This window comes from Ornithodoros turicata, chromosome 2 (assembly GCF_037126465.1).
Source record: "Ornithodoros turicata isolate Travis chromosome 2, ASM3712646v1, whole genome shotgun sequence".
NCBI lineage: Eukaryota > Metazoa > Arthropoda > Arachnida > Ixodida > Argasidae > Ornithodoros > Ornithodoros turicata.
The window spans coordinates 80324997-80345103 of NC_088202.1; the positions used below are offsets into that span (position 1 = coordinate 80324997).

The 20107-nt window shown below is 45.6% G+C and overlaps 1 long non-coding RNA gene across 1 annotated transcript in view; it reads left to right on the top strand.

The window, feature by feature from the left end:
• LOC135383756 (uncharacterized) overlaps nt 1-20107 on the top strand; it is a 218531-nt gene that overhangs the window by 136216 nt on the left and 62208 nt on the right. The gene's annotated exons all lie outside the window — the stretch shown is intronic.

A 20107-nucleotide genomic window follows, 5' to 3' on the forward strand; every position in this document is an offset into this window, starting at 1 on the left:
AAAGCGTCCCAGAATTGTCTGTCTCTCTCGAAGGAAGGCACGTGCTATTAATTTTCTGCGGGATTCGTGCTGGTGCGATGGGGACCATTTAACGTAGACATAGAAGGTGGTAGGGGTGTGTTTTTGGTGGTATACTGCTCCGCGTGATTGCGCGTCACTGGCCGACTTCATAGGGTTCTGGTAAGATTTGGTAACATTTACCTTGAGGAATTCGCAGAAAAAACACCAAGTCAGCACAGCCGGTGCCTTGATTCGACCCGGTGTCGCACGCCAGTCCCGCATGCAAAGTGCCGAGAGAGAGATTTTACAGTTGTTTGCTTGCCTCCTGCGGTTTCCACCTACCTTTCGGCTGTCTCGCTTTACTTTGAGTGGTAAAAACGCCCTCCTTCCCTTATAAAGCAGAGAGACAAGTGTTATTTAAATTTCTAAGCTACATGTATGAGAAGTACAGCTTATTTGGCGTGGTTACTGTAACTATCATACAGGATGATACGACGATTAGTGACCGATTATTTTATGCGATAAAGGTCCAATGCGAGCATGGTGAAGTTCTCACGAGGCGTGTTCCTCTGTGCAAAACGTAAGCTTCACCGAACGCACCAAAGTGCAGAATGCTGGCGTGGAGTACGTTTTTCTTCTCTGGGGGTGTTTGCAATATGTTCGTCCGTAACTACTGTACCTCCTCACCTCAGTGGACTTTCCTGGGCAAGCGTGCACGAACATTGAGGCTATTCCTCAGTACTGTACTCCGTAGCTTTGCCAGTGCTATAAAGTCAGTGGAGCGTCGATGGTAGCACCGTGTGCAAAAAGCATTTCCGAAGCTACGGAGTACAGCACTGAGGAATAGCCTAAACGTTCGTGCAAGCGGGCCCCGACCCGGACGACGTGACAGCACACTCCTCTTCCCGCTACCGTTGCCTTTCTACTCGGCATGTTTCTCTTCTTTCGTTTTCCATCGCCAATGGCGGATCCGCGAAGTGGTGTAGTACTTACGATGGAGGTGATGGTCTCGTGCAAGGGAGGCCGAGTCCGACTTTCGGGTGGGTGTATCGTGCCGGGCGACCAACCGGGAGCTTCCTCGGTGAGGTTTATGGCCAGCCCGGCCCTACCCTCGCACAGTGTGTCTTGCACTTGCAAGTCATTACCTCATTGTATGACGGCGGTGTAGTGCTCCAGTTAATGTTGTTGTTGCCAAAATACGAGGGCGTAGCGTGTGTGTACCACTGGAATTAGGCCACTACAATAGCCGACAAAATGGTATTTGATAACGGCAAATGGCAATGAAAGTGAAGATTGCACGGAGTACTTTCTTTCAGTCTTAAGAAAGTACTCATATTGATCAAAGCTGTTTTTTTTTTCTCGTTGTATCTATCAGTGTGTCTTGCACTTGGCAAGTCATTACCTCATTGTATGACGGCGGTGTAGTGCTCCAGTTAATGTTGTTGTTGCCAAAATACGAGGGCGTAGCGTGTGTGTACCACTGGAATTAGGCCACTACAATAGCCGACAAAATGGTACTCGATAACGGCAAATGGCAATGAAAGTGAAGATTGCACGGAGTACTTTCTTTCAGTCTTAAGAAAGTACTCATATTGATCAAAGCTGTTTTTTTTTTTCGTTGTATCTAGCTGTGGGTCGTGACTGGCGGGGGATCAACATTCGAACAATACTACTATAATCAGAAATATTCCTTTCAAAAGTGGAATGGGCCACATAATAGTAATAGCTAACTGCTAGCTAACCTCAACCAATAAGCCTTTAATTTTTCTTGGTTGTTGGTTCACGCTGAATTCTAAACGTTGTTCAAGTATATAACTCTATAAGACATAATCTAATACAGATCTTTCAAATCGCATATCTCCGTGTGTCCTGCTGTGTTGTCTGAGCAGTCTTACGTTCATTGAACCTTGAATGCTGGTAGAACGATTAACAATAGTAGTTCATTGCGTGTCACTATGAAAGTATAGCACTTGACTAGCGCATAGAAACAAACGTTCCTTGCCTTTCTCTGTTTTCCAGAGGCTTATTATTCGCTGTTCGCGTTTATTTTTGCCCGCACGGCAATCACTGGTGCAGCAGGACGTTTTTCTTCTTTTCGTGGCGCAGTTGCGAAATCTATTCGGGAGGGCCTCAATGTAACCTAGTTGCAAAATTCCCTACTTCCCGATTTCACAGTCTCGAAAGAAAGAAAATGCTTGATTACTTCGTAAGATGACATGTCCTTTTTTATAAAATCTGTTATCACTAATTGACCTCTCAGCTTTGTTTTCGATGCCTGTCGAAGCCACTTTAGCGAATGGAACCACATTTTTGCGCCCGTTAGCCTTAGCAGGGCGGATATGTTGGTTAGTTATACCAGGTCATTTCAAGTTCGCTATTGGTATTTTCCCGCAGGCGACTGTGCATTCTAGGCAGCTTATTTCAAATCGGGGCATCCTCGACACATTTCTTTCCGGCAGTTTATTTTGCAACGGTGGTTTCGATCAGTTTATTTCGAAGTACGTCAGTCCATTCTTCTTCTGGTTCATTGAGTGACACAGCTAGAAGCTTCTCACGTGGTCAAACAACAACCTATATTACTTTGAATAATAATGACCTTGGAAACACATGGCAGAATTGACGCAGTCTACTTCACACACAGTAGATCATCCGACCTTGGCAGGTCACCTGAATGTACGCAGTAGTGCCATAAATAAAGGTTGCTTCGCGGCATTCTGCAATTGTCTAGCTTTGCAAGACAAGACCGAAAGGAATTTTCTCTGGCATTTTTTCACTCAGTGGCACAATGGCTTTCAAAAGGGAAGCTGGCCGAGAGGCAGCTTATTTATTTACAAATTCCTTTCTGAACCAAGTGCAATTTTGTCGGGGGCATCGGCAGCTTTCTCTCCAGTTTCTGCGACAAGCCAAACGGCTACTGTATTCTGGTCTGAGGCGATGTTTTCGCTGTTCCATTACCACTGTTTTGTTGAAGTCCGTGCTGCGCTTTTATTCGTAATCCTATTACTTTGCTACGGGTAGAGCACTCTAGACTTGAGAAGTTTCGAGGGCGTACAGTTGCTCCATGTCAAATGCGCCATTTTCCGCCAAACGAGATTTCCTGCGCAATCCTCATAAAATCCGTAACGTTGCGCCAAACTGCCCTAAAATGAGCGGCTAGGAGTTGGAGAGATTGCAGGCAGCTATTGTAGAGCACTAGAAAAACATGTTGCAAGCATGCCTTTCGCAAGGGCGCTGCACATCACTTTCTGGCAACCACGAGGACACATACATTGTCCGCGTGTGACTTGGTCGCGTCAGAAATAGGCGAATTTATGTGATGCCTTTCTAGCTCGCTGTCTGTTTTTGTGTGAGCATATATTTTTTTTCTGCGCTGGCAAGGTTGGCGCTGTCACCAAGAGCGAGGACACGCTGGTACGAAACTTTCTCGCGTGCAACGCCGTCCCACGAAGTCCTAATTAGAGAGCTACATGTGCGTTTCTCTGCTGCCGAGCATTGTCTCCGCGCGTAATCCCTCGTGATTTTATAATTGCCGCACAACGATTATCAAGCCGACCGGATTAATGCAAGTGGCCGTGTGCTGGAAGGGGAATGGCGACGTTTAAGGTTACGCGAAGCCAAGCCAAGGCTTGGTAGAACACCAAAGTACTCCGAAAATTGATATTTGGGTGCTACAAAGTGCTTCAATACGCATATATCTGTGTTCTAGAATCCATATTTTGTTGATCCAATGTATATATTGGGAGTAGCAACACTGGTGATATACTCTTAAATTGAGAGAGGTTGTGCTCACGCAAGACGAACGGAACGATATGGAGAAGTTCTGATGTGTATTCGCATTTTCTAGTCTGAAAATGAAACAAGTGCGTCTGACCTATAGCGCAATATTAAACATCAAATAAACAAGCAAAATACGTTGAGTTTGACGATAGTTCGGACCAGACACAATAAAAGTAACACTTAGCATCCGCGTGTGGTGACGGTAAGCATTGTGATATTTTTTAGATTCCACAACACGGATTTTGTTTTGTTTTTTCACCTAAACTTCTGCATTTTCTCACTAAAGCTCAACAACAATAAATAAATCGTGACTATGACATGGGGTGATTCACCGCTGGAGAGCAGCACACTACCCCATTACACTTGAAACATTAGATGTGAGATATGAGAATGAAGTTCAAGTCATGTACAAGCGCAACAATTCAGCTCAAGAACAATCATTAGGAATAAATATGGAAAATGTGGATGCTTACGCCGAGGACCGGACTGTGAAGAAAAAACAAAACCGGGAAAACTGTGAGGCCAACCCGCAGAGGGTCGACTCAGGCGATTTCCTTCCGGAGATTAGTACCGTGCCACGAAGGCCCCCGCGCGTCAAATTGCGGAGGCCGACCGAAAACTTCCTCGGCAAGTTCTATGGCCAGTCTCTTGCCTGCCGTCGCCTTCCCATTGTGCGATTTCAGGGACAGAACGATAGAAAATTTAGCTCCTATTGGGAGGCCATATCAGGCCCTTTAACAAATGCAGTTGTGGATCAAGGTAATGCACCACAGAGGGTAATAAAATACTTTAGCAATGGGATAAACTTCACAACTCAGGTGGAAACAATGCAGGAACAATAACAACGGATACCTGACCACGATGACAGGGGCAGGAAAAGGTATCGGTAATGGTAACAGAAACAGAAACGGTATATTACTGAAATTGGAGATGGTAACGATAACGGGAACGGAAAGGCATACCGCTGTCCTCCATTACCGGAAACAGAAACGGAAACGAAAATTATCGTCCGGTATTGAATTCCGGTAATGGCTATTACTGTTGTGCGATGACATTTCAGTGACTTTTCATTTTGTTTTTGTATTTTGATGACTCCATTTCCTGTAATGCTCTAAATACTACACGACAGCATGGAAACAAAGCGCAATATTGGATACCGAGTGTGCACCACCCGCTTGCCTACTGGTGACATTACCTACTTACATGACATCAAGACATGAGACTTACACAACATAGACTCCACGCACTCTACTCCACCATAGCACAGGGATGACAGCTTATGATTTTTTATTTTTATTTTTTTACTTTCTTCATTTCACCGTGGCTATGGCAGTATTGTTTACTACTGAGAGCGTCCGCCTATGAATGTGACATTGGATGAAAGTTACGCCCAACTTGGGTTGTTGAACTCAGAGTGACTGAAGACAGAAGACTGATTGAAGACATGTTCCTACACTTATTTAAAAATCTAGCAAGATGTGCGCATCCCAATGACATCAACTTACTTGTGTAGTGTGTACGTGTGACACCGAAGCAGCACTTGGGCAAAACAGGGTGCTGACAGAGCCGGACTTGCTGTCCTCCCGCAGCTCTGTAACAGCCGTTCCATTACCGGAAACAGTAACGGAAACGTAACCGAAACGAAATTAAGAGCTGTTATCAGCAACGGATAACGGAAACGAAAATATAGCAGTAACGGAAATGGAAACGGTAACGAAAATACGTCCGTTATTCTTCCATGGACAGAGGGTGTTTCACCGCAGGAATTGCGGTTAAATTAACAATAATCACTTTAATAATCTCAGGGGTCTCATCGCGTGGTTAATATAGAACGGCAGGAATGGTGCACACACGAACGCACGCACTCATGACAACTGAGGCACTGCATGGCGTAAGCACAAGCTGCAGAACGAAACTGGCAACATATCCTGTATTTCCGCCTCCACGGGTGTTTCTCCCATCTGCTGCTAAAATAGTTAAAGTTTTACGCATAGTAACGTAACCAGTTTATGCATTAGGTATTTGCGACTATACAACTATATTGTTGATAGTTTACAAGACATACCTTACGTTGAAACTTTCCTCGAAAGATCCCCTTGGCAACCTAGAAAGTCTTGTTTGCATTCACCGTAGTATGCGATATCTGTTTTGTATTCGTTCACATTATTTGATCTAAAAAGCGGGCAATGTCCAGAATAAACAGCGCCTTAATTCCGGATAGGCGTCCTCTATTAGCATTTTGCCCGGGAGACTGCTCCGCGTTTCCCGTCGTACACACATCATATACTTTTTGTTCCACTTAGGGCAACATTGTCCCTCCATGTTAGCTGCAGGGACATGGCACCAAAGTGCCTCATATTTTAAACTGGCGGACGTAGATGTCTCGGGATATGGAGCGTGACCGCTGAACATTCCCAGTCACCATTCATTAGTGGAAGCGTAGCGGGAGCGCAGGGCCCACTTAGCTGGAGTTCGCTAGGTGTACCACGTTGCTCTTTGTGCGCGGGGGTATTAAGACGACAATCAGTTCTTAGTCAGGCTGTAATGGTGCTTCTAGGGAACAAAAATAATTATATATTTTATTATGCTGTAACGGTGCTGTGCGGTTATGCTGTTACGGTGTTTAGAATTTGTGCGCGTGCCCTTTGAATTTTCAACTTTAAAGTTACCTAACTGAATTTTTAAGATGTATCTTTGACAATTACAAAATGATAAAATGATAATCGTTCCGTTAATTGGTGTCGTCTTAAGCATGGGTGGTAGCCATGTTCTCCTGTGCATTTGAATAATCAGAATAAGAAAATATCTAGCTTTGTAGATTGACAGAAAAAAGAAAAATGGAAAGAAGAAAAGAAAGTAAAGAGGAGAGGATGGGGTGATAATTTATGCGGCTGGTACATCACTGGCCATTTTTGCGAATCCCTCGTGGAACGCATCGTCTAAACGGGTATTAGCAGCTCACATCAAAAACATTTATGAGAACGATACAGAAACAGGTTGAGCAATCGGCGTACCCAGCTTCCCAGCTTCCTTTCTTTTCTGGGAATAGCAAGCCGCCGTAGCGGTGGCTAACTTTGCCCTGCTTTTTTTAAATATAATAAACATCCCCCCCCCCCCGCTTCGGTTCTGCTCAGTATAGCTAAGACAATAATAGCTTCTTTCCCTATGGCGCAAAGGGACCATATCGCCACAACCACTTGAAACTCCGAGCGCGCTGATGCTTTCTCATTGCACGCAGCGGTTCTGGGGCGCCCACTAATCCGATTGCAGCTAAGAACGCGGGCGAGTTGGCAGCACGCGTTGCACTAATGTGGCACGTCTGTCGGGTAACTTCCGTTAATGGACACTGCCCTGGCCATCTCGACCGATCAGTCGGCCGTGCGTGGGGCCGTTTGCGGCTTCATGCACCGCTGCCATCTCTGCTGGGATCCGGACACGACCAAGCACGAATTGTGCGTCCATTAGGAGTTTCCACGAAGACAACACTCCTTTTTACCGTCTTAAGCACCCGGTCGGTGAAATTGGCGCTCATTACGGCTATTTCTATATTGTTGCTTTTGCGTGGTGTGCTCTCGAATTTCATGTCGCTTGTTTTCGGACGATGGCTATGTGAGCTAGTTGGGACATGTTATACAAGCGAGGGAGCGTGGGACACGGACAACAGAGAAACGAAGACGTCTGAGGACTAAGGAGTACTATGTTAATGGGTTTCCGTTTGTTGGCTGTTGATGTCCCACGCTCCTTCGCTTGTATACCTTGTATTCGGGAAGTGATGATCCGAGCGAATATGTATGTATGCGTCTGGATGCGGTTGAGCTTGAACGCTCGTCGCTTCACACGTAAATAATTGAGTGATAGAAACAACTCATCTGAATAGCTCTAAAGGAGAGCCCTGTCACAGAACATTCTTTTAGAAATCTAGCAGTGTCTCCCTGCTACCTTGAGCGTGCTGAAAAAGCAGACCCAACTTTAGTTGAGCTAACACCGACATATGGTCCTTCCTTTAGGGAAATTAAGAAGAAACGAATGGCGCGGTGTCTAGGGGCATTAAAACACTAGGGGAACCGCACGTGGGTAAATCACCACAACACCCGTTGGGTCAGTGGCGTATCCAGGTTTGGGGTACACGCCCCCCCCCCCCCCCCCCCCGACACACACACACGATCTCGTACCTTCGGTAACGCATCTGGGGAAATGGAAGACAGGTATAGCTCTCCTCCCCATGAAGAGTTCCCATGGAACATATTAGGTAAGAACACATAGAAATATTTTTCTGGCTACGCTGAACACACACCACATTATCATCCCATTTATGTCTGTGTGTGTGTGTGTGTCTACGCTGCTGCGCTTGTGGTCAATATTAGCGTACTGAAATGACTAACAATTAGTTATGATGTATTTTTCGCGCTTCTCCTGACTCAGTGTAGTGATATCGATTCGCTGTCCTTCTGGAGAAAGGAAAAAAAGGTCAGCTAAGAAACATCAGTATGGAGCGTAACGATTGAGTCTCTCGCTTGCATTTAGAAAACGCGAAAAGAGCTATGCTATAAAAAATGACACCAGTAAGCTCGAGTATGAGATCCACAATACCCGTTACAGCCATGATTCTGGGCGATATTCACGCCACAAGCACAATCTCAGTTGGAGTCGAAGTTGGCGTATAGAATGAAGGAAAGCGTCGAAGACGAGTTTTTGCTCCTTTGTTGTCTACCAGAGGTATCCGAAATCAATAGGCACAGGAAAGACGGGAGGCACCCTGAATGGTTTTTTCGTCCAAAGTAAAAAGAAAAAAAAAAACAACCGCTGTAAAGAACGAAAAGACTTATCTCTAGTTCTGCAGGGAAAATATCATCCCGGGTTCCCGTATAGGCTATCAGTTGAAAGAAGGTGTCATAGTTTGTATGCACAACACATCGATCCGAGGAATCTTCTGCGTCGATTTTATAATCGACAAAGAGGAAACGTCTGTAAGGGCATAAGCAGTCTTTCTTACGTTTCCGCCTGTTTTCTCTGGAACCCAGGCTTCCGTTCTTTCGCAAATGGCGTCGTCGTCACTCTTCCACGACAGGCGCTTATTTTTAGTGACTGCCAGGGTGTCGAACGCAAACATTTATGGGTCCGGTTCAGTTTCAGTGATTTTGATTCGGTTCCGATTCAGTTCCGGTGCGCAGAAAGAACGATTTCGTAACGCTTCGTTCATAAAATGTTTGACCGGATTGCAGCGGATTCCCTGGTAATACGCTGGATCGTAGGATGGAACAGGATGCAAGCTTTCTCACGAACACATTAAGTCGACAGCGTTTTAACATGAAGCATTCATTTATTTAAGATATGCATGATGAGTTGATGACAAAAACATGCGCGTTGTTCAACGCAAGTAGAAGGAGTAAGAAAACGTTAGTAAAATCACGAGTACATCTGTTATCTGTCACAGTACCTACGTTTTGTGGTGCAGGCATACAGTAGGCGAATCAAGGACACAAAGAAACGAAAAGTTTTGTGCTACAAAATTAGAAACATGAAATTGTCGCGAGGGGGAATGGCGACAATAGCTCGGCACAGAGCGTCGAACCGAAACGTTTTTCGATTTGGTTCGGGTTCGGCCCCATAAAGGTTCGGTTCCGGTTCATCTCCGGAGTTCACATATCGGTTCGCTTAACCGGTTCAGATGCTGTAAACCGGTTCGGAACCGGCTCGAGCTTCTAACATGCTACAAAATTATAAGTGTGTTGGAGGAAAATTTAATATAACGTGGTAATGCATACAAGTGTGAATAGGACAATTAGTACAGCAAACAAACAGCAATACATACATACAGCAATACATACAGAAACTCCACAACTACAAAGAACACAAGTCAGTAAAATCAGACTATATACAGTTCATTACACGCAACATCTCCGCAAGCGACAGCACGCAGCGACACGCAACAACAAGACAGCAGAATATTTACAACAAAACCTCTCACACAAAAGGAATAGAGAATGTACAGCACCAAGGCATTGACCCAACAATGTGTAATAAAAGTAGCCATAAAATTATAAGTAGCCACAAAAAATGATACAAGATCTCTTAGTTGCGTTTTTATGCATTTATTTCTGTTTGCCGACCAACAGGACCCCATTTCATCCCTTCCCCCGAGCAACGTGCCGCCAATCGAGGCAGGCAGAGTTCCCTGGACCCACACACTCCCCCTGGATATGATCTAAATTGCGTAAAAAAAACGATATGCCTAGACTATAGCGGAACACTTCATCTAGAAGTGGACTGTGTTTTTTATGTAGCTTCTTCATATGGTAAATCAACTAGTCACTATTGCTCAAATGAACTTCCAACGCCCCATCGAAGTCTCAAGACTTCCCTTCTTCGGCGTGACTAGGTTGATGCACTAACATATATACAGATGCGTATACGAAGAGGGGAGTCAAGTCCTGTAGATCACATAAACAAAATACAGAAGCCGACACTGAAGATTTTTGTTTAAGTTTAATTTGTACAAGCTTTCGCGTGGAGGTCCACGCCCTCCACGCGAAAGCTTGTACAAATTAAACTTAAACAAAAATCTTCAGTGTCGGCTTCTGTATTTTGTTTATGTAACATATATATAGTTTGAGGGACTCTACTCACCGAAACTTGCATTCGCCTTCGTGTGCTTCCTTTCGCCTTCTTCGGGTCTGCGTTCAGACAGACTGGAACAACTTCGGCCATCGTCTACACCTCAAAATCGAAACTACGCCACGCCGCAGCCGCCGCTGTCGGCGCCGGGGCACTTCCAAGTTGCAAATGGAAGGACTGAACTGCTGTGACAGGCGAGTCGCGGCACGCTTGCAGCAGCAGTGCAGTGCATCCTTATTGAACATAGTGGTTCTTTGTCTACGTTTTTAATGTTCCACGTGATGTTGTTACAATGCACTGCCGCTGAAATTTTCAATTTCATTTTCAAAACTGCAAAGGTAGGGAATAAAACATGTTTCTTCTATAAGCAGCTGCGAGAGGACAACCTGCTTCACCCTTTTGGCCTTGTATGTCCCGCGCTACCGAATGGACCGCCAGATCTCGAGTATTTTGTGACATAAAACGGATGTCGCCACCAGACGATGGGATAGATAACAGGCGACACACACCAACCCGAACCGAACCGGTAACCGAAGTTTTTAGATCGGTTCGGTTCCGGTTCAGCTCCAAGATGGCGCTAGTAATTACGGTTCAGTTCCGGTTCAGTTCCAGCTAAAAAATAACGGTTAATTCCAGTTTTCGGTTTCGGTTCCGGTTCGGTTCGACGCTCTGGCTCGGCAGCAGGAGCAACGAACGTCTTTACTGCGTGGGAGTGAGACGAAAACTGAATGTTGAACTATAGTTGAACGGTCAGCACGAGCAGAACGGCGACAGGGTTCATCTTCGTCGACAGGCAGATCGCTCGGAAATAGCACACTACCACTACCACTGACAAGATGGCGTATATGCCTGCAAGCTGGTGGAAGAACTCCATTATGTTGTAGCAGCCGCCTATCAGCATCGCCCATCGCCCATCGACAACGAGCGCAATAAATGGGACGCGAGCTCACGGGGCCGCTTCTGCGTGCCAGTGCGTTTTCGCATTCTTTCTGGCAACGACAGTCAGTCTAGTTGTCCTTGCTTGTCTCCCGAGGTACACGCCACAATGTAAAGGCCTGAAGTCGAAGAAGAAGAACTCCATTATGAAAAGCCTGAGTCGTGTGTTCGTGTCGTCCGTCTGTGTGCCCAGACTCAGGCTTTTACATAATGGAGCACCACTACCACGACTCGCAGCTGGGGCCTGACCCAGACACAAAGCGCATGACCGAAAGGATTACGAGCATCTTTTACCACATTCGCATGTAGATGACATTTTGAATAACATTTGCAGCATATGAGGCAGTTTTTGGCCCTCGACTAGGGTCTCCTTCACACCTTGCATATCATCCTTGTTCAACCGCCTCACACACACACACACAAGAAGAGAAGAAGAAGAAAAAATCACTCTCAATCCGTGTGCCGAACAGTACGATTCATTAGTTCCGGTTCCGGTTCAGTTCGAAGGTGGTAAAAAATAGTGGTTCGGTTCGGTTCGGTTCCGGTTCGACACCCTGCTGACTGCGCGCAGTTGGGACATACCGTCGGAAGTTAATACTCTTCAGTTTCCACCAAATTCAAGAATAGATTCTAAACATGGTTTAATATAGTTTATCACTTACCTCGATCATTTCTTTTCATTTTACTCTTTCTTTCTGCGGCACATCGTTGATTTTACCGCGCAGGAATGGGCAGTTTTATCCGAGTCAATATCTGCACTGCAAGCTATTGAAAATTCTGGCATACGAGGCTCATCCGCACCCCTAGTGATGAATGTGTTAATGGCTTTCCACATTGTGTACGAAGGAGGACACAGGCTGGTTCACCAGTGGGCTCCAGTCCATCGTGGTGTCGTGGGGAATGAACAGGTCGACAGCGCCTCAGAAGCAGCTGTCTCGTCTCGGGGACGGACGAGTATTGAACTGCTGAGAGGAGAGACCGTCGTTACATTCTTCGACGTCTAGTGAGTAGTGACACCCCTGCCTTCCCGCCAATGGACAACTGGCCTTCTCCCTCCATCTATGCTGAGAAGGGTTGATCCAACGCTCGCCTTCCGCATGCCATGAAACACTTGTCGTCAAGATGGTGCATTAATTCATTGAATGTGGCTCGACGTGGCTTTTACAGCTGAGTGGCGTTACCCTCCGAGACAAGTTGACTCTCCCAGATGCTGTCACTGCGCTGCTCTAGAAGGTCTAGAGCATATTCTTCTTCACTAAAACCTCCGTTTGGGCTTGTTGGTGACATAACTGCGTGACTTAAAAGCGCTTGAACACGCGCTTAAAAGCGTGATGTGTGTGTTTGTGTTTTCATCCTTTTTAGCGCTTTTAAGTCATGCAGATATTCTTCATTGCGCATACTACCAACCTTCCCGAACCGCACTCTCCGGATCTTATAATTAGCTGGACTCTCACCCCTCTCTCTATCAAAATTGCTTGGTCCATGGCCAAATCCAGCCCACCAACGCTGGCCCTCAAATCTCTTTTGACCTTTTTGGACACCATAGGACTTCGATCCTCATTGTGAAGGGACTCATTATTTCATTCCCCACATCAGCACCAGCAATAGGGTAGAGTATATCGCCTATGAAACTCCCCATTCATCATCTCGAAATAAATTTCTTGTTGTTGTCGATGATTATCGCAATGCAACGCTCCTCGCTGTGGAATATATAGTGCAGACACGCTCACAGACGAAGTGGGTAGTATAGGATAGCGTCTCCCAAACTGCTCTTATGTCTCTTACATCTGCCGGAACTTCTAGCTGTATTGCCCCTGTCGTAAGTGACATCCCAAAATTATATCAAAATACGGTGAACGATAGGCATGACATCATATACCAGGGGATACCGGGCCATTGAGGCATACTTGGACACGACGGAGCTGAATGTGTATATAGCGAGCACAGCACATCAGAAGCGCTGTGCCCGTCAGATATACGACAGCAAGTCTGACGCAAGGTGCCTGCTGACTCTTGTAGTCAACTCGCTAAGCAACAATGGCTCCTCGGTGAGGTTCGGTCCTCCCTTCTCACACCAGGTTACCCAGATCTCACAGTTACACTCCCGCCATCGTTTCTGAGGAAGCTTGTCACGGTGTTTCACCGGTTTCGCCTAAATGTGCCCTACGGTGGACGATTGCCACAGAGACTTAAGAAGGTATATTCCCTAACTGCCGCTTGTGTGCGTCTGCATGTGCAGAGGACACTGCACATGTCGAAGGCGGCAACCGCATGGAGCAACTTTTGCCAACTGAATCGGGCAAACGGAGCGCCAACTCAGCGTGAACGGAACGGTATCGAAGCTTGCAACCGCATGGAGCAGAATGTCCACGTTGAGGTTGTCATGGTGAAGCGTCCGCCTAGCGTTTACCACCGCTTGTTGCACGCGATGTAGCAATGCTTATTGTAGTAAACTGCTGTACGCATTGTTTGGTAACATAAATGATATTTTAGCGGTTCTTGAAAAAGTACGGTGCCAATAACATCTAGAAATCAGTGTTTACAAGAAATTTTGAGATACGAAGAGAATGTTGGCTTATGAGTGCTTCTAGCAATGCTCACTAAAGAAATATCAGACTGCATTTTTATTACCGTTATCTCCTCACACATTTCCGATTTGGCATGTGCCACAAATAACATTTTGATGTTTCATTTAGTCACCTTCGCTTTGCACACAACGTGCCACCTCCTGGCAAATGATATATTTTAAGTTGATGTCCTTATACTGAACACGTTTAACGTTCCAAAGGGGTGGCCTCTTTGAAACCTGCGATATCCACGTCGAAGTCCGCGCGTGTCCTTCTAGGAGGCAGGGCGAAGAGGGCAAAGCCCCCCCCCCCCCAAAAAAAAAAAAAGCGGTCACAGGCATGATTACAGGTGACTTTTTCACGTGCTTGTGGCATTTCCTGTGAAGCGTGTTTTCATTGGCACACACGGTTCCGTCGGGTGGTGTCACTTCCTCTCCTCAGACTAAATATCTACCCTTGGCAGAAACCGGCTCATCGGTCTGTCGACAATAGCGGCAGCAGAATCTCCAGGTCACCTTGGCCCAACTGGACAGCCGACCTTTTGATGCAGCGAAGGTCCTGGGTCCTTGGCCCCTGACCAAACAATTCCAAGCCCTGTAGGCGTTCATGCAGCTTCTTAGAGACACTAGCCTGGTGGATGTATTGTGACTGTGACTTAACTGTGACAATCATGTGACATATGTACACGCGACTGCTATTTTCTTTTCATTTTTATTCCTTAACTATCATTTTATTTACTTTCTTGGATATTTAATTGAGCTGGAGTAGCCGGCTCTCTTAATGAGTGTGACATGCTGTGCTCTCCGTCAGCCAAGAAATCTACTGTTCGTTGAACAATAATCACGTCTCCGGGACTCTTTGTTGATCTGAGAAAAGGCTTTGATACAGTTAATCATCAAACCCTGTTGCAGAAACTGTACCACTACGGCTTTCATGATAGCATGTGAAATTTCTTGCAGAGTTTTTGTCTTCACGATGCCAATTCACGTCAACCAACGAAGTGTCCTCACATATCTTGCCAGTGGTTATGGGTGAGCTACAAGGCTCTGTCCTGGGGCCTTGCTCCTCTCACTGTAAACGAATGATCTACCCACTACTGTGCCAGCAATGTCTACAACAATGTATGCAAACGACACTTGCTTCATTTCCTCTGGCGTAACAGCTGAAATCACTATTGCTACTGTATCGAACGAAAGCCGCAGTATAACGGAATGGTTCAAGTCCAACCAGCTGTCTTTAAATACAGGCAAAACATCTGCAACAGGTGGAAACCTCGAGTTGAATCTTGAGAACCGATTAATCAAACAAGCAGAGGTGGTGAAGTGTCTTGGTGTCCTACTGGACTCGTCCTTGACATGGAAGCCACACATTGAGTTTCCTTTTCCAATAAGGATACCGAATCCCTGGAATGGGTTCACCCCGATATAGGGATGGTGGTTCCCGAGAGCAGTGCGTCTCTTGCCGGTGCTGTCCGGTGCTCTTATATCGGTCCTTGAAACGCCGAGTGAGGGAGTGTAATTTTCGTGCCGGTCTCGTACCCCCCTGCCACTCTCATAAAGTGTACCATTCGATTGCCCTCTGTTGAAAACGGAATATTGCGAATTTACTCGACAAAGCACGTCACGGTTATTAAATAACCGAACTAAATTGATAAAGGTTGCAGAGCATGCCGCGATCTGTGTTTCAGTGAATAAACCCTATTTCTTCGCAAGCACGCACACGAAGCATTAGCGTATATTTTGTTAAAGGTACAGTCTTAGAAATGAACTTCACCGCATGGCACGCTCCTAGCCAACCATAATTTCAAATGATATCGTTATCTGCCCTGATCTGTTGAAAACGGGAGGCGTACGCCTTTTTTGTGACAATTATGAACAGCATAAGTGTCACAAAAAAAGGCGTAGGCCTCCCGTTTTCAACGAATCATTGCAGATAACGATATCATTCGTGATGATGGTTGGATAAGACCGTGCTATGCGGTGAAGTTCATTTTTAAGAGTGTACCGCAAAGCAGAGAGAGGCAGCGTAGTTTAACAGCTTGTCACTTGTAAACCCAGCACAGCAAGTTATACACGCGACAAGGAACGTGTTGAACATGTCGAGAAAAAGATAATTAGTTCTTGTTATGCCTTGTTCTTGGCCCGCCAATGTTTCCCGGTGCACGTCACTAAGCAACTGTATACTTCAGCCTAGTCTAATCGCATCTCACCTACACTCTTAAAAATGAACTTCACCGCATAGCACGGTCTTAGCCAACCATCATCTCGAATGATACCGTTATCTGCCCTGATTGAAAACGGGAGGCGTACGCCTTTTTGTGACACTTATGCTGTTCATAATTGTCACAAAAAAGGCGTACGCCTCCCGTTTTTAACAAATCAGGGCAGATAACGATATCATTTGAGATGATGGTTGGCTAAGACCGTGCTATGCGGTGAAGTTCATTTTTAAGAGTGTACTGTGTAATGTCCTGAGGAATAACATTTCCCACTTACTTTGTCGGTCCGTTCAAGTTACAGAAAAGAATACTAAAATTGATAACTTTTTCACGGACTCTGCATCCTTCATCCGATTTATTTATCAAGCTTAGCATATTACCCTTTCCTGATTTGGATCGCCTGTGGTATCTTAGTCTAATGCATAGTGTAGTCAATAATAACGCTCGCATTCATACCTTAGATTGGAGATTGTGCCGCAGGCACAGAAGTGCTGATAATCTTGTATTTTTGAGCTGTCGGCCAAATAACGTCTATGAGGGTCGTCTACTGCAATACGATGGCGTCAAGCTCTGGAATATGCTTCCTGTATCTCTGAAAGCTGATAGGCATTTTCGTACCAGTATACGCAGATACGTTACTAGCACATAAAGTTTCATGTCCCTCGGTCCTTCAGTAGAATAACAGTGATTGAGGTTTTACTTTTTATTGTTTGGTTATTAATGCCTTGTTGGCACATTGCTTGGAATAGCATGTGTATTTAAGTATACTCTTGTTGAATTTTTTTATTTACAGTGCAGCTTGGGAGTTTCTACTAGCACCATGCTACTGACGACTACCCCACACGTTATAGTAGTTGTCGGTTTTGAAATAAATCAAAATTGGAAATGAAATTGAAGTTCTCCATTTTATTTTTCCTCGCACCAAACCAAACGAAACCAAACCATCAACCATCATCACCGAAATAAAGTTGTTGTTATCGCTATAGGTCGACAATGTTCCTTTTAAATTCTTCTTATTTTCGCTTATTTTCTTAGCTAATGTGGGGTACTGCGATCATCGTCATCATCATTACCGTTTGCGTGCTCACATTCCCCGCCACCCGCTCCTCAGGAAAATTCGATACCGCCCTGAAAGCGACTTCTATCTAGTAGCGCAGAGGACACGCCAGACTCTCACTGGCTTCATAACTAAGGACACTATACCACCGGAAGCCCCCTGGTCTCTACCGGTACCGCCCACTTTTGTACGCCTTCCTAACCTTCTGGAAAGAAGAGACCAGGTCCCCCCTCAAGTCCTCCGAGCCCATTTTCATGCTCTGGTAGGCTAGAAGTTTTCTATGTTTACAGCAGCATACACCGATGGCGCATCCCGGAACAGCAAGTCCGCCTCAGCATTCGTCATACTATCCGAAGGCGTAGTGCACGGAAGACGCATTTCACATCCAACCTCCTCCACAGCTGCGGAACGCTATGCCATACTTTTCTTTCTACAACACATCGCTGATTTTACACCGCGGGAATGGGCAGTCTTCACAGACTTCAAATCTGCGCTTCAAGCAATTGAAAATTCCGGCATACGAGGCCCATCCGCACCCCTAGTCACAGATGTGTTAATCGCTTACCACACTATCTACGCAGCAAGCCACAGGCTAGTTCTCTAGTGGATTTCACCCCATTGTGGTGTCGTGGGGAACGAGCAGGCCGACAGCGCCGCAGAAGCAGCACTCTCGTATCGGAAACGGACCAGTATTGTTCTGCTGAGAGGAGACCGCCGTTCAATTCTCCGACGCCTAGTGACACCCCTGGCTTCCCACCAATGGACAACCGACATTCTCCCCCCCTCTATGTTGAGCAGAGTTGATCCAACGCTCGCTTTCCGCATGCCACGAACCACCTCTCATCAAGATGCTGCATTAATCCACCGAATGTGTTTCGATGTGGCCTTTACAGCTCAGTGGCGTTACCGCTTCAGACATTGATTTCTCCGATTACCGTTTCTCTGCGTGCAGCCATAGAAGCTATCTTCATCTGTAATTTTGAATTTCAAACACGTCTAGTGTCATTTACTTGCTTCTTTGATGGCCTTTTCCCCTCATTATAATTCACTGGCTTGCACTGTGGCATTGAGGAGTGCTCAGTCACCCTCCCAGGTGTATATCGCTCGCTGAGCGACCCCTGGTTTGCCAATTCCGAACGATGCGCAGCTACCCAGAGCTCACGAGCCGCAAACACGGCGAAACACGTGTCCTCTGGTGCTGTCGCATCGTTCCATGAGTATCTGTTTCTCTGCGTGCAGCCATAGAAGCCATCTTAATCTGTAATTTTGAATTCCAAACACGTCTAGTGTCATTTACTTGTTTCATTAATGGCTTTCTTCCCACATTATAATTCACTGGCTTGCACTGTGGCATTGAGGAGTGCTCAGTCACCCTCCCAGGTGCATATCGCTCGCTGAGCGACCCCTGGTTTGCCAATTCCGAACGATGCGCAGCTACCCAGAGCTCACGAGCCGCAAACACGGCGAAACACGTGTCCTCTGGTGCTGTCGCATCGTCCCATGAGTATATATATATATATATATATATACGTCACCCGATACATTTGTTTTTGTTTTGTTTGCGCAAGTCAAAGCTGAGTGCATGAGTCCGCACTGTGCTCCTTCAGCCTCTCACATTGGGAGTGAAGGGAAGACGCGTCTCTGGAGATGCGCCATGAACAAAATAAAGAAAAAATGCTGTTCTTCGACGAATTTTTTGTGGACGATCTATGGAACGGATTTTTGTTCTGAAAGCGGCTACGGTATCAGGTGACTGAAGGGACGAGATGTTTTCATTGGGACAACTTCGTAGCTTTTATAATTAAAAAGTTAATTAACTATTTTTTGGTAATTATTTATTCGACGGTTCAGCAACAGATGGCCAAAAACGTCCGCCGGCCAGCCTCTCACATTGGGAGTGAAGGGAAGACGCGTCTCTGGAGATGCGCCATGAACAAAATAAAGAAAAAATGCTGTTCCTCGACGAATTTTTTTGTGGACGATCTATGGAACGGATTTTTGTTCTGAAAACGGCTACGGTATCAGGTGACTGAAGGGACGAGATGTTTTCATTAGGACAACTTTGTAGCTTTTATAATTAATTAATTAAGTTAATTAACGATTTTTTGGTAATTATTCATTCGACGGTTGAGCAACAGATGGCAAAGAACGTCCGCCGGCCCAGAGATGATAGAAGTGTAAACAGGATGCCTATAGCCCTTATAGCTTTTTTATGAAAAATCTGTAGAAAAATAAAATAAAAATAAAGACACCCTGTATACAGGGTGTTCAAAATTAAGCTTTCACTAGCACTTGATAAATAGGCGAACAAAAGAAAACTGGTGCTAGTTTTTCTGTTCCTTGAGTAAGAAACAGGTGCTACATAATTAGCAGCACCTGTTTCTTACACAAGTAGCGCAAAGTTATCATCCGGTTTCCTCTCATCGCTGTGTTTGCGTAGTGCTCGTGAAAGCTTAATTTTGAACATCCTGTATATATACCTGGCTGGGAGATGTAGGACTGTCTCCGGACCCACACTTGCGAGATATTGGTCACACACTGCCTATAGGCCGCACACCGGATAAGTGAAGGAGGTTGTCGAGTATTTTTCGCGGCAGTTCCATTGAACTTTCGTTTGTGTCCGTAGCCTGAAGCCCCCGATAAACGAAGACAAACTACATGGACTGAACTTCGGTCTAGTGTTGACTCTCCAGATGGCATGGGATCGGGATAAATGATGTACGGATAAATTGGGATCAGCTGTATTGACGTACGTAAAAATACGATCAGCTTTCGTGAGTGGGACAGAGGTTCCAGATACCCATGGATCTGACACGGCGACAAAATAGTCGACGATATTATATACATTAGACTCAGACGACGCAGAGTAGGTTATAATTTTCCTTTGGAAGTTCGAGCCTGCTTTAGAAGATAGGGAGTGAGCCTCGAATTCGTGGG